This window comes from Gavialis gangeticus, unplaced genomic scaffold, assembly GCF_001723915.1.
Source record: "Gavialis gangeticus isolate Ggan-Ray unplaced genomic scaffold, GavGan_comp1, whole genome shotgun sequence".
NCBI lineage: Eukaryota > Metazoa > Chordata > Crocodylia > Gavialidae > Gavialis > Gavialis gangeticus.
The window spans coordinates 7003373-7015528 of NW_017729019.1; the positions used below are offsets into that span (position 1 = coordinate 7003373).

The 12156-nt window shown below is 52.0% G+C and overlaps 1 protein-coding gene across 2 annotated transcripts in view; it reads right to left on the reverse strand.

The window, feature by feature from the left end:
* LRRN2 (leucine rich repeat neuronal 2) overlaps window positions 1-12156 on the reverse strand; it is a 94482-nt gene that overhangs the window by 30744 nt on the left and 51582 nt on the right. The window lies entirely within an intron of this gene.

Consider the following 12156-nt stretch of genomic DNA (forward strand, 5'->3'; position numbering starts at 1 on the left):
GTTCTGGCTGCCCAGAGTCAGCAAAGACGTCTCCCCCTGCGAGACGTGGGAGCATCTCCCCTTCGACCAGCCAGCCAGAGACCATGGAGTGCTGTAGTGACAAGAGCAAGCCCTCAGCCCTGACACCGAGTCACTGCGGGACCTTGGGCAAGTTGCTTCACCTTTCTCCACCTCACCTCTGCTCCAAGTGAGGTAGGGATATTACTTATGGATAATCCTAGAATCATAGAAGATGAGGGTTGAAGGGACCTCAGGAGGTCACATCTAGTCCAACCCCTTGCACAAAGCAGGACCAGCCCCAACTACATCATCCCAGCCAAGGCTTTGTCCAGCCAGGTCTTAAAAACATCCAAGGATGGAGATCCCACCACCTCTCTGGGTAACCTGTTCCAGTGTTTCACCACATTCCTAGTGAAAGAGTTTTCCCTAATATCCAACCGAAACCTCCCTTGTTGCCACTTGAGCCCATCGCTCCTTGTCCTGTTATCTGCCCCCACCGAGAACAGGCCAGCTCCATCCTGTTTGGATCCACCCTGCAGGGAGTTGACGGCTGCTATCAAATCCCCCCTCAGTTGTCCCTTCTGCAGACTCAATAAGCCCAGTTCCCTCAGCCTCTCCTCACAAGTCATGCAACCTGCCCCTAAACAATTTCCGTTGTCCTCTGATGCACTGTCTCCAATTTGTCCACATCCTTTCTCTAATGGGATATGGGAAGTGGTAACTAATCATTAATGGATGGGCTGAATACTCTCCCAGCATCACAACATTGGTTCCGGGAGGGATAATTTAGCTCAACATCTGTAAAGCATTCAGACAGTGCAGGAAGGGCTACTTCACTCCTGCATTTCTAACCTGTCTGCAGGCCAATATTGTGCTGCTTTGACTATACAGGCATCAGTAAAGAGGTGCAGCCCCTATTGACGGATGCCGGAACAGAAGCGATGACACATTCTGATAAAGGAGGCACAATAAGCTGTGCTGCCAAAAGGCATCTTTACCCCATTATACTGGAGTCCAAACTGGGTGTTCCACCAGTGCATCTATTTCAGTCAAAAGCCATGCCCCTATCGACAACAGGTTATCCAGATCTGTGGGGAGCAGACCTGGGCTGCCCAAAGTTAGGCACCACATCTGTATGTAGACACTAGAGGCTGGATCCTACTCCACCTGGTAGGTATGTAAACGGATTTAAATGCCTAGGTGTGATTTCACTGCACCCTGCTCAAGTCCCTGAAAACCTGCTCATGCAAAAGGTGGGTGGTTCCTCCTCTTCCCTGCTGCTTTTTTTGTGACTCGGTCAGATGACAGCACGTTACAAAAGGCAATCCATCAACAGATTTTTCTGGGGTGTGAACATGGCAGGAAAAAAGTGCACTTAGGCCTCTAAGGGCATGTCTACATGTGTGCATTTCATGCACGTTAGCCTGAGCACCTTAAAAATGGGGATTTAAAGCTATTCGAGCCTAAATTTGATGCCTGCGTAAAACTGGTGTCACATTTATGCGCGAATAGCTAAATCACATTAGTAAACGTGCAGATGCACTAATGCAATGCACATTAATGCAGTGTGTGTCCATTGACTTAGGGTTAACTTTAGTCCCAAATCAGTCTGCACACCCAAATTAATGCGCATTAGTGTGTGCATGTGTAGCTGTGTGCCTAAATTGCCTTAATCTGCATTAGGCAAATGCGCATTAAGTTTAGGCACGTGTAAAAGCACGTGTCTCAAGTCTATTGTCCACCAGAGGGTTGTCTGCCTGGCTGTGTGCGCAGGAAGGGGAGGAAGGTATGGGGGCGTAAGGCTGGTGAGCAGAAAAGAGCACCCCGAAAGCCGGCGATGCGGCATCTTGATGTTTTGGTCCCATCCCCCAGGCCGCAGATCTCAAGCGAAATCCAGCAGGGCCATGTGGCAACGCATCACAGCCCTGATCTTTCATTACCAGCCTCTTTGAAAGCTTCTCTCTATGCTCAGTGGCTGCTACTGAGCCATTCATTGCACAGACTCCTGCCGCTGCTTTGAAGCGCCCTCCTGGAACAGGCGCCGTCAGGCCCAGTAGCAGCTGCTCCGCGTGGAGCAGTGAGTGGCAGGCTGAATTAAGGGGGGAGATGCATCCGTTGGACTCTACCCTTTATTTCCTCCTTTCTCCGAGTTGGGGAGCAGCATACTGGTGGCAGAGGCCCCACTGCGCCAACACTGACATAAAGGGAGGTGGGGGGCAGAATAAACCGTTTCAAAGCCTGTGTTTATGTGCTTCTTATTACAGTGTCTTATTTACTCCAAGCACTCGATGTTTTTGTTAACTCCTGTATTTTGTGTGGCAAGATGCTGAGAAGCTCTTCTCAGGCCTTCTCCCGCCTATCTCCTGGTAGGGAGCGCGATAGCACTAATTCTGTTTGTCTAGGAGGAAGCCGGGAGATAAAAAGCTGCTGTGTGAGTGTGTTAAATAAACAGCCTCGGCTGGCTGCACCTTGTTATCTCTCTGAATCCTCCCAGAGCCGACGGGTAGGAACTGTGCCCAGTTCTCCTGATTTTCTCTCTCTGCTTTGTGTGGGTTTAATGAGAAGGACTGTAAAACGTGTCATGTCTTCCTTTTCCCCCTTGGATTTGGGGCTCTTGAAAGTGGATCTGGGGTGCTGCTGGGTCCGGAGGACATCCCACAGGCCTCTGGAACAACTGCAAGGGCCTCCAAGGAGGATGGCATGGATCTGAGATGGGTTTTTTCAGGGGAAGTCAGCTTCATGTGTATGGCAGTGACTTAGAATTTGGGTAATCTGAATTCAGGTCCATGCTCTGCCCTAGACCCTCTGTGACACCATGGGCAAATCCCAGCGGTCAACATTCCCTTCTGTAAAATGGGAACCAGCAACACTGGCAAATACAGATGTAAGGAGGACCTCTTATTACAGCTAATGCAGATGCCAAGGAAATGGTGGGGTCTGAATAAAGACCCTCCCACTGGGAGCAATGCCCCTGCCATACTCCAGTGGAGCTTGGACACCAGCCATCACTAGAGCTGCAAACCCCCAAAGCAGAAGAAGTAGGGAGGCTGGCTTGGGGTGGAAGGATAAGAGCAGCACCTGAACACAAGCTGGGGAGCACTGATAATGAGGTAGCATGTGGATGTCTGTGCAAGCCCACCCTCAGTCAGTGTGGCCAGGAATAGCCAAGGATTAAGCCCAGGTGTGCCATGTCTCAGCCAGCCTAGCATGGCAGTTTTGAGTCAGAGAGAGCCATAGTAGGAAGCGGGCCTCTTTCCCTGGACAAACAGGAGTTAAAGCACCCCTGAGAAGTGTGTTCATGCAGAGAGATGGAGCTAGGGGAGGAGGGGAGAGAGAGAAACTGAAGAGAAGCAGGAATGGGAGACAGGTCAAAAATCCTCCGACTGGGAACAGAGAAGGAAGGATGAAGAGGAAAGGACAAGAGCACAGCAACTGCAGTGCACAATGCTGTCGGGATGTGGATGTTGTGCTATCTTAGTGGAATGGTTATCACTTTGCAATATTTACTATAGGGAAACCAGGAAAGACTCTGTGCGTGTGTGCGTTTACATATGTACATTTGTGACTGCCACCCCTACTAACCACAATGAGCACTGCTTAGCTATGTGTCATTGGCCCCATACTGCTAGTAGCGAATCTCCCTTAGCACCAAGTGGTACCAGGAGCCCAGTGTTTGTTGGTTCTGAAAGCTGCACGTCCTATTACCCATGCTGCCTGCAAGCAACCGGGCTGTTTGTGTATGTGGGAAGCCTCAAATCATTACACATGGATAAGCAGGCCCAAAGCTCTCTCTTTTTAGCGGGGGGAACCCTGAGGCCATCTCATTTTATCCCCGAGAATCACAGAGCTAGTTTATAGGTCATACAGTTAACTTCTGCATTTGTACATGTTGTGCAAAAGCAAACCAAAAGAGTGGGCTAGATCTCTGCTTTGGTGCGCCTGAATAAATAAAAAGCCGGGGAAGATGGATTCTTATTCACAGCTTGTAGATGAATTGTTCTTTGCTCTATACGAATGTGCTCCATTTAACAGAATTCATGCTGCATTGGAGCACATCACATTGCATTCTGGGGGGCTTCACAAATGACTAGCAGATACTGCTCAACCCCCACTGGAACTGAACTCGTCGTACCACGTACTTCGACCGCATCTACAGAGGACAATCCAATATGCTGCTCTCCGAACCCACGTTTTTCCTATGCTGCTTCAGACATCTATAGACATTACTAAAAACCACAGGTTAAAAGAAAGACTAGGGGCATCATCAGCAAACCTCCAGCCCCGGGGGAGGGTGGGGGCACAAACTCACCGAAGGCAATGGGTGCCTCTACCAGGGATTTTAATGGACTGTGGGTCACGTCAGTAATGCTAAGCCGTCAGCTCAAGCTCCAGGACAGTGTGACACGACAAAACCCCCCTCTGACCTGATAATAGGCACAGGGCACTGTTTATGATAATGGAGGCAGTAAAACCAAGAGAGGTTTGACAGTCTCCTGCTTGCATGGGTGGTGGATTAAAACTCCCCACACATTTGTCAGGCAGAGCAAATCCTTTCCTCTCTTAGAAACTCCAACTGGCTTCACATAAGGGGTGCAGAGAAATGACAGAAAGACCCACCTAGTGTGGTCTGGGCTATCCTCGGTCCCCAGATGGACACAAGTGGCAGTGGGCAGATAAGGATGGGATGGAAGAGAATTTCCTCTTCACCCAGGCTGCCAGAAAGCCAAATGCTGAGTGGGGAGATATGGAGACAAATTAGCCAGTCTAGCCCCCAACCCCAGGACTTGCCAGTGAGCCAGGCCCAAAAATTAAGACCAAGGGAACCAGGCAGCTAAGTAACTAAACTGGCATGTGCCCACAGTTTCTCATTCCAGAGGGAATGTCTGTACTCTTACAAACTGGTTCAACCTAGGCAGGTTAGACTAACCTGCAAAGATTGAATCAATCCAGGCTCTGGCTTTTTGAATGTCTGTCCCTAGCTCCAGTCTTCTGCAGGAAATGTGTCCCTCTGCCCATTTCACTGGTAGCAGCTTTTCCCTGATCTGATAAGAGATGGGGAAACACCTACACTTCATCTCTCTTCCCCTGCTCCCCTCACACCTCTGGCAATGTCTGCCTGTCCTTCACTGCACTGGGGAACAAGCCCCCTTCCTCAGCTCCTGCTTTTTGAATAAGCTCCTCATCCCCCCTCTGTTTTCATATTGCCTCTAGAAATACCTCTCTTCCCCCTCTCTCTCATATGTTTCAGTTTCTCTCTCCCTAATTTCACCTTTTTATTCTCACTATTAATATGATCATAACCCCTAATGACCACAGTCCTGCTGTGCTCGGTGCTATACAAACACAGCACATAAGGATGGTTCCTGCCCTGAGGAACTCACAGTCTAAATAAGAGCCTTCAACCCTGCAGGCACAATGTGGAAACATAGGAAAGCCCTAAGAAGCATATGGCACAACTTGGAAATATAGAAAAGTCCTAAGAAGTGTAAGCCCCTGGAGGCAGGCATAGCTTGTCTTCAGCATTTGTGCAGCACCTAATACCATGATCCTCGCTGGGGCCTTCGGAGGCTACCTTAATGTGTATAATGAATAATACATGGTGTTGACAGCTGGATTGAGATGCTGACCATCCAAGCGAAGGGGCCATTGCTGTGCTAAATCCAATGCTGACCACCTTCCATTAAGATCATTAGAGGGGAATCATCTGTGTATTTGACCACTTATTGGCTAAATGCTGATCTGAGCCTTCAGCTATGGGATTTGGAAATGATGCGAGACCCCCAGCTTTGAAAACTCTGCCTCCTTACAGTTTTTCACCCCTGTAAAACCTTTAGGGAAGGACAGTTTGTGTGTGAAGGCAGAGCGGAAAACAGGACCGCTGGGTTGGGCTTGCGCACTAAGATAAATTGGGGTAGCTTCTCATGAAGTCAGTACAGCTAGTGGTATAAAATGGGCCAGACGGGGAGAAGACCTAGGCCTGTTGCATTTGGAGGAGAATCTGAATGAGGCACTCGACCACATCAGAAACCTGCCCACGTTCAGCCAAGGCTGGCTCCAGAATCGTGGCTCTGGCCATTGCAAAGGGCTGGGGCCGTCGCTCCAGCTGGCTGCCTGGGAGCCCTGGAGCTCTCCGCAGTGGCCCTCCGCAGCTAACCACCCTGGCGACAGCAGCAGTTTATTCCTAGCACCCCATCCTTTGCATACGCAAGCACTCTTCATCATAGCAAGTGGCTGCTTGGTATTCAGGAGCAGAAGGGGCTCATCTCTGTAAGCATCCCACTACCATCTTGCTTGCATCAAATACCTGTTTATTTACAAGAAAACCCAATGCAACGAAAAGCACCCGTACCAGGACAGGACAAGGCCTTATCCAGGGAGAAACCTAGCAGCTCTTGAACACCGTGTGGTTGTCAGGAGCCAGGGCAGCAGTCAGGTGCTGCATCTAAGAGGCCCTGTCGCAGCTCCGGCATACAGAGGGTGCCGCTGGAATTTGCACGTGATCTTTAGGGCTGTTTGGGAAGTGGCATTTTCCCCCTATGGGAAACATGCCTGTTTCCAGCTGACTCAAGCTGGATGGAGCACGTGGAAGGGCGAAGATGGCTGTGAAGCAGTCACCAAGACACTTTGAATGGGACTGTCACCGCTCAGAGAGGGACAACGTCTCAGGGCTCTGGCGTCAGGGCGGGACTCTGACATTCTTCCACCGGCTGCCTGGATGAGCTTGGGCAAGGCACTTAGCCCCTTGCTGCCTCAGATGTGGGTAATAATCCTTCCCTACTGCACAGGGTTGGGGGGGCTAATGCCAGCGGTCTGTTGGTATGGGCGTGCCATCATAGAAAACGGGTTGCCACCTTGCTTTGCAGGCCTTCAGCATGTCAAAAGGACACGTTCCCATCTTGTTTCGCTCCAGTGGGAACCCAAACTGTTCGGGGACCTCAACAGGCTCCTGTCGAAAAAGCCAATTCAAGCAAAATCCCATTTTCTGGCAGGAAGAGTTTTCCCAAGCCCAGGCTGGACCAGCTCCAGCGAGCTCTAGGGCGCACGGCTGCCCTTTGGCATGAGAACGGTGTTGCTTTCCCACTCTGCCTGAAGAGGGACAAGCTGCCCGGTTCGGAGTCACGGGGGAACCGGACAGAAGGGCTTGGTCATCCTGGGCAGCTCTGCTCAGGAAGGACACTCCCAGTCTAGTGGGTCTGGGATAAAGGGCAGGGGCGTCTGGCCCTCATCCCCTGCCCCATCTCCTTTCGTGCTCCCTCCACCTCTCTCTTCCCTCCTGTCTTGTGTCCTCTGCCTTATTCTGCCCCTTCCCTCCCCTCCCCTCCCCACCACCCCCAGCAGGCCCTTGCCATGATCAGGCATGACTCCTGCAACGCTGCTCTCTGCATGTCTCTGGCTCCGCTGCTGTAGCTATGGAAACAGGCCAGTTTACGCTCCTCCAGCTGAGGACACAGGCTACATCGCTCTGCAGCCTGCCCTCCGGTGTGCTCATTAATGGCAGCGCTGGCTGCGGGGTCCCCAAGAAGGGGAAGCTTGTGGTAACCCGTGGGTTGGCTCCCTGCAGCTGGGTGGCCAGGGCAGGCTGCCGAGAGCATGACGGGCCACATGCTGCCACTACTCGCAGCTTAGGAATGGGTATCCACCAGGATTCAGAGCCTGGACGGTGGGGCTGGCATGCCCAGCCCTCCTGGGCTAACAGTGTGGGTAGGGTTAGTGGCAGAGAGGGCAGCGGCGGTGGGGCGGTGCTCAAGTATCACCCTGAGGAGGAGGATACAAATGCTGCAGGTTTCTGTGCTCCTCGCTCCTGGCCATTTGTGCCATCTGTCCTCCCCTGGGTAACCCCCAACCCTGCTCAGCCTCACCCCGCTGCTGTACCCCACAGTGGTGCATCTTTTGTATACGCAAGCACTCTTTATCATAGCGAGTGGCTGCTCCGATGCACCTCAATCTAGACCTGGCTTCCCTCGCTCTTCAAACCTTGCGCCCCTGGAGGCAGCTCGGACACAGAGCCTCTGCCCTGACTTCCAGCCCAGTCCTTGCCCTGCTACTCCAGGCTTAGGTTATCCACACACAGAGCTCTGCCAAAGCCCCCAGCCCAGTGTTTGCTCCCAGAAAACTAAGCCACATGAGCAGTGGGGTTGAGATGTGGACAAACACCCACTGGGCAAGACCAACTAGAGAGACCCCTTTCACTGGAGAACCAGGGCACGTCCAGCCCAAGGGCTGGTAGGTAGGGCTCACTTCCTGCGGTCCTGCTCCAAACAGATTTGCTTCTAAATCAGCATGCATGGCTTTCCTTCCAGCAAACAGTTTCCCAGGCCTCCCACTTGTGAGGTAATAAGAAGTCTTGCTGCATACACATTTCTCTCCTTGTTATCGCCATGCTGTGGCCAGGCCTATCAGATGGAGACAAACATTCGGGGCCCTTTAATGAGATTCCTCTGTTCTTCCCGCATGCCGTGATGTACTGCAATGCTCTAAATAATTCAGGTGAGATCCTGAACTGCCTAGAAAATACCTCCAGGTCCTTCCTAATGAGCTCACTATGGACCAGCCATCCAAGGCCAGTGAAGCGGGAACGGCTGGGGACTTGACCACAGGTGAACTCAAACGCTTCTCCAAACACATATAGAGCAGCTTCTGAGAGACGTGGGAGCGTTCTTCAAAGGAGGAGAACAAACGGGCACCCTCTTATAAGAAGGCGGCTCCTTGGACCTGCACGATGTGATGCTACTTTCAAATGCACCTGGCTGTGGAAGGATCTCACCAGCTTAACCCGTGCCAGTGGCCTTAGCAAAGCATCCCTCTGTCAGCAGGATGGGTACCAGCCTTGCTCACGAATCAGCTCCCCATGGGAATGCTCCCTGGAGCACTGGAGGTGCAGAGCTGGAGGCGGTAGCAAGCAGAGGAGGATGCTGGCAAAGGGAGCACTGGCACAGGACAGGGCATCACGCACAGGGCAGCCACAGGCCCAGCCCCACTGTGAAACAGGGGTGCCATACCTGCTGGATAGCTAGCAGGACTGAATAAAACAAGGGGAAGGAAAAAGCTGGGGGATTTCAGCTGCTGCCATTGGAAAGTGTGTGAAGGAAGTGTGTCTCTCCCCCAAAACAAGGCTTCCTACTTGGAATCCAGGTCTTCACAGATGCTTATTTCTGTCCAACATCTGGGTAGAAACTCAAATGCGGATGCAGGGTCACCACCTGAAACTACAGTAGCTCAGGCCACTTCCCGAGCTCTTTGAGAAGCCTTTTTCCCCCTGCTCTTACAGGGCTTGCAAGAAGGAGTTGTTGGTTGAGCTATATTGGCAGGCTTGCCCTTAGCCTTCCATTAGGAGAAGGCTGCTTGCTAGACCCCTCCGGATGAACACGTCTCCATGGACTGCCCCGTGCCACTTATTCAGCACTCAGCATCAAATGGATGCTGGAGTGCGGGCAGGGAGGGAGGGCGGGCGTTTCCATCATGCCTGGCAGGTTCCTTTGGTTGCTTTCAGTTTGGGATTATCGCTCCAGAAATATTTACTTCCTGCATAATTGTAGCTGACACCTGGTGGGCTCTTTCCATTTCCCCTCTCCTCCACAGGTTACTGCCTGCGTTAGGTTATTAATAGCCAAAGGCGGAGAGGGGTCAGGCGGCTGGTCCCAGCAGTAGACTGCAGAGAGCTTTCTGCAAGCAGCCAGGAGTCATTATGCACCAAATGTTGAGTTTAAACAAGAGATTAGGCTGGTCTAGTTAAAAAGAGAGAGAAAGCGCATGCCTTTGGCAATGGAGGTTGAGGGGTTGCATGAGGGCATGCCAGTGTGACTAGGGGAGAAAAAGATGAACCACGGTTTCTTCCTGTAGTGCTTCAGCCCCTGAAGCCCCACTCCTTACGCCTTGTGAGCTATGAGACTGGATAAACCATCTATGCTGCCACCCCCTGCAATGAACAGAGCCAGAACATGCTTATATATACTCCATCCCACTAGACAGAAAAGGCAACACCTGGCAGTGCCCACTGGGAATGGCTCCAAAAGGGCATGGGGTTGGACCCCCTGGATGTGATTTTCAGAGACAAATTTCACCAGCTCCCTTTGAGACTGATGTGATCTGTGGGTGCTCAGCACCTTTGAAAATCAGGCCCTAGCTCTCTCCCACCTTCCTTTCTCCTTCCACGTCCTTCTGCAGTCTGGACAGGCTCAAGCAGGAAACTGGGAGCCATGAGGCCAGAGAAAGAGCAGTGCAATGAGGCACGGGTAACTCCAAGTGCTAAACCTGGGCCTCTTCTCCCAGGATCCTGGGAGCCTGGGGACAGGGGAGTTTTGCAGGCGCTGTCTGTGTGACAGCACCTAGCCATGCACAGACAGACCCTGCAGAGGTTGGTTTGACAGCACCGTGCACTCAGCCCCTGGTTTCGAAGGATGAAGTGAGGCACAGACCTGGTGCTAGCACTCTACACAAGACCAAATTTCATACCTTGGGGAGCGGAACCACCTCTCACCCCACTGAGAAAGCAAGTCCTCCCTGCTCCCCTGGCTCCAGGCTCCTCTGGGCTGATTCCTCCATCACAGCTGGCGGCTTCGGGAACCGTGGCAGCCTGCAGGCTCCACACCAGGACACGCTGGGAGAATTTCCCTCCCTGCTTGCCACCAAAATGCTTCAGCTTTCTCCCTCGCCCCTCCAAGGGACTAGTTCTCCAGCTTATCCCCATGCTCTTTTGTCTTCCCTTTGCAACCTCTGTACATGCTTCTTATCTCAAGGCAGCTTCCAACGACTCCCCATCCAGCTCCTTCTAGCCACCCCAAGGGCCTTGGCCTCGGCTTTGATCCAGTAGCCCTTCTGTATTCGTCTTCAACACCTGCCACTCCACCCTGCCCTTCATGCTGCCAAGAAAGTTGTGCTTCTGCATGTGCTTGATGCCTTCTGGCTGCACGGGCCGCACAATGCGGGGAGAAGGAAGAATTCAACACTGATGGAGCCCTGCCACCAGAAGCAAGACCGCTGAGCCAGCCAGCCTCAGTACAGCCGGTGGTGAGTGATAGCGCGGTAATGTCATTCGTTCCATTATCATGGCCCTTTATCTGCCATTTCCTGTCATTTTCTGGTTCTCTGTGACAGCCTTTGATGACAGACACTGCGCTGATGTGATGCGAATTCCCCCAGGGGCCTCAAGAGCTATCAGGATGGGAAGCAACAGGGGGGTGGGGGGAAGAAGCATGTGGGTGGGTGGCAGGCGTGATGGGGGACTAGCCAAAGAATGCGCCTTATTCGGAAGAAGCTTGTCCATCAGAGAGAGGATTTAATAATTACTAAGCCAGTTACCAAGATTTAATGTTCATGAAACTGCCTTTCGCAAGGGGATTGAGTTTGCAAAGATATGACTGGAAGCCTCTTGCCTCCCTTCTGCCTTTCAGTTGCATTTGATGCTGATGCTGCCAGACCCTGGGGAGGAACGAATGGAGCATGAGACATGAAATGGGAAAGAGAAAGAGAGTGGGAAAGGCCATTCTTGTAGTGAGGGCACTGGGCTGGGCTCAGGAGATTTGGGATCAGATCATACCTGCCCAAGCCTTCTGTGTGACCTTCTACTGAATCAATTTAGGGTCATATATCTGGAAGCTGCCATGCTCCTGAATAACCTGAATATGAGCCAACAGGGTGTCTGTCCTTGCTGCAAAGAAGGCTGATGGCATCCTGGGTTGCATGAGTAGGAGCATTGCCAGTAGACTGAAGGGGAAGACTACTCCCCTCTGTTCAGCACTGGTTGGGCCATATCTGGAGTACTATGTCCAGTTTTGGGCTCCCACTACAGAAAGGATGTGGACAAATCAGAGAAAGTCCAGCGGAGGGCAATGAGATTCAGGGGCTGGGAGACATGACTTTGAGGACAGGCTGAGGGAACTGGGCTTATTTAGTCTGCAGAAGAGAAGACTGAGGGGGGATTTAATTACAGTCTTCAACTCCCCGCAGGGGGGTTGCAAAGAGGATGGAGCTGGACTGATCTCAGCGGTGACAGAACAAGGGGCAATGGGTTCAAGTTGCAGCAAGGGAAGTTTAGGTTGGATATTAGGAAAAACTCTCTCACTAGGAGGGTAGTCAAACACTGGGACAGGCTACCCAGAGAGGTGGTGCAATCTCCATCCTTGGAGGTGTTTAAGACCCGGCTTGACAAAGCCTTGG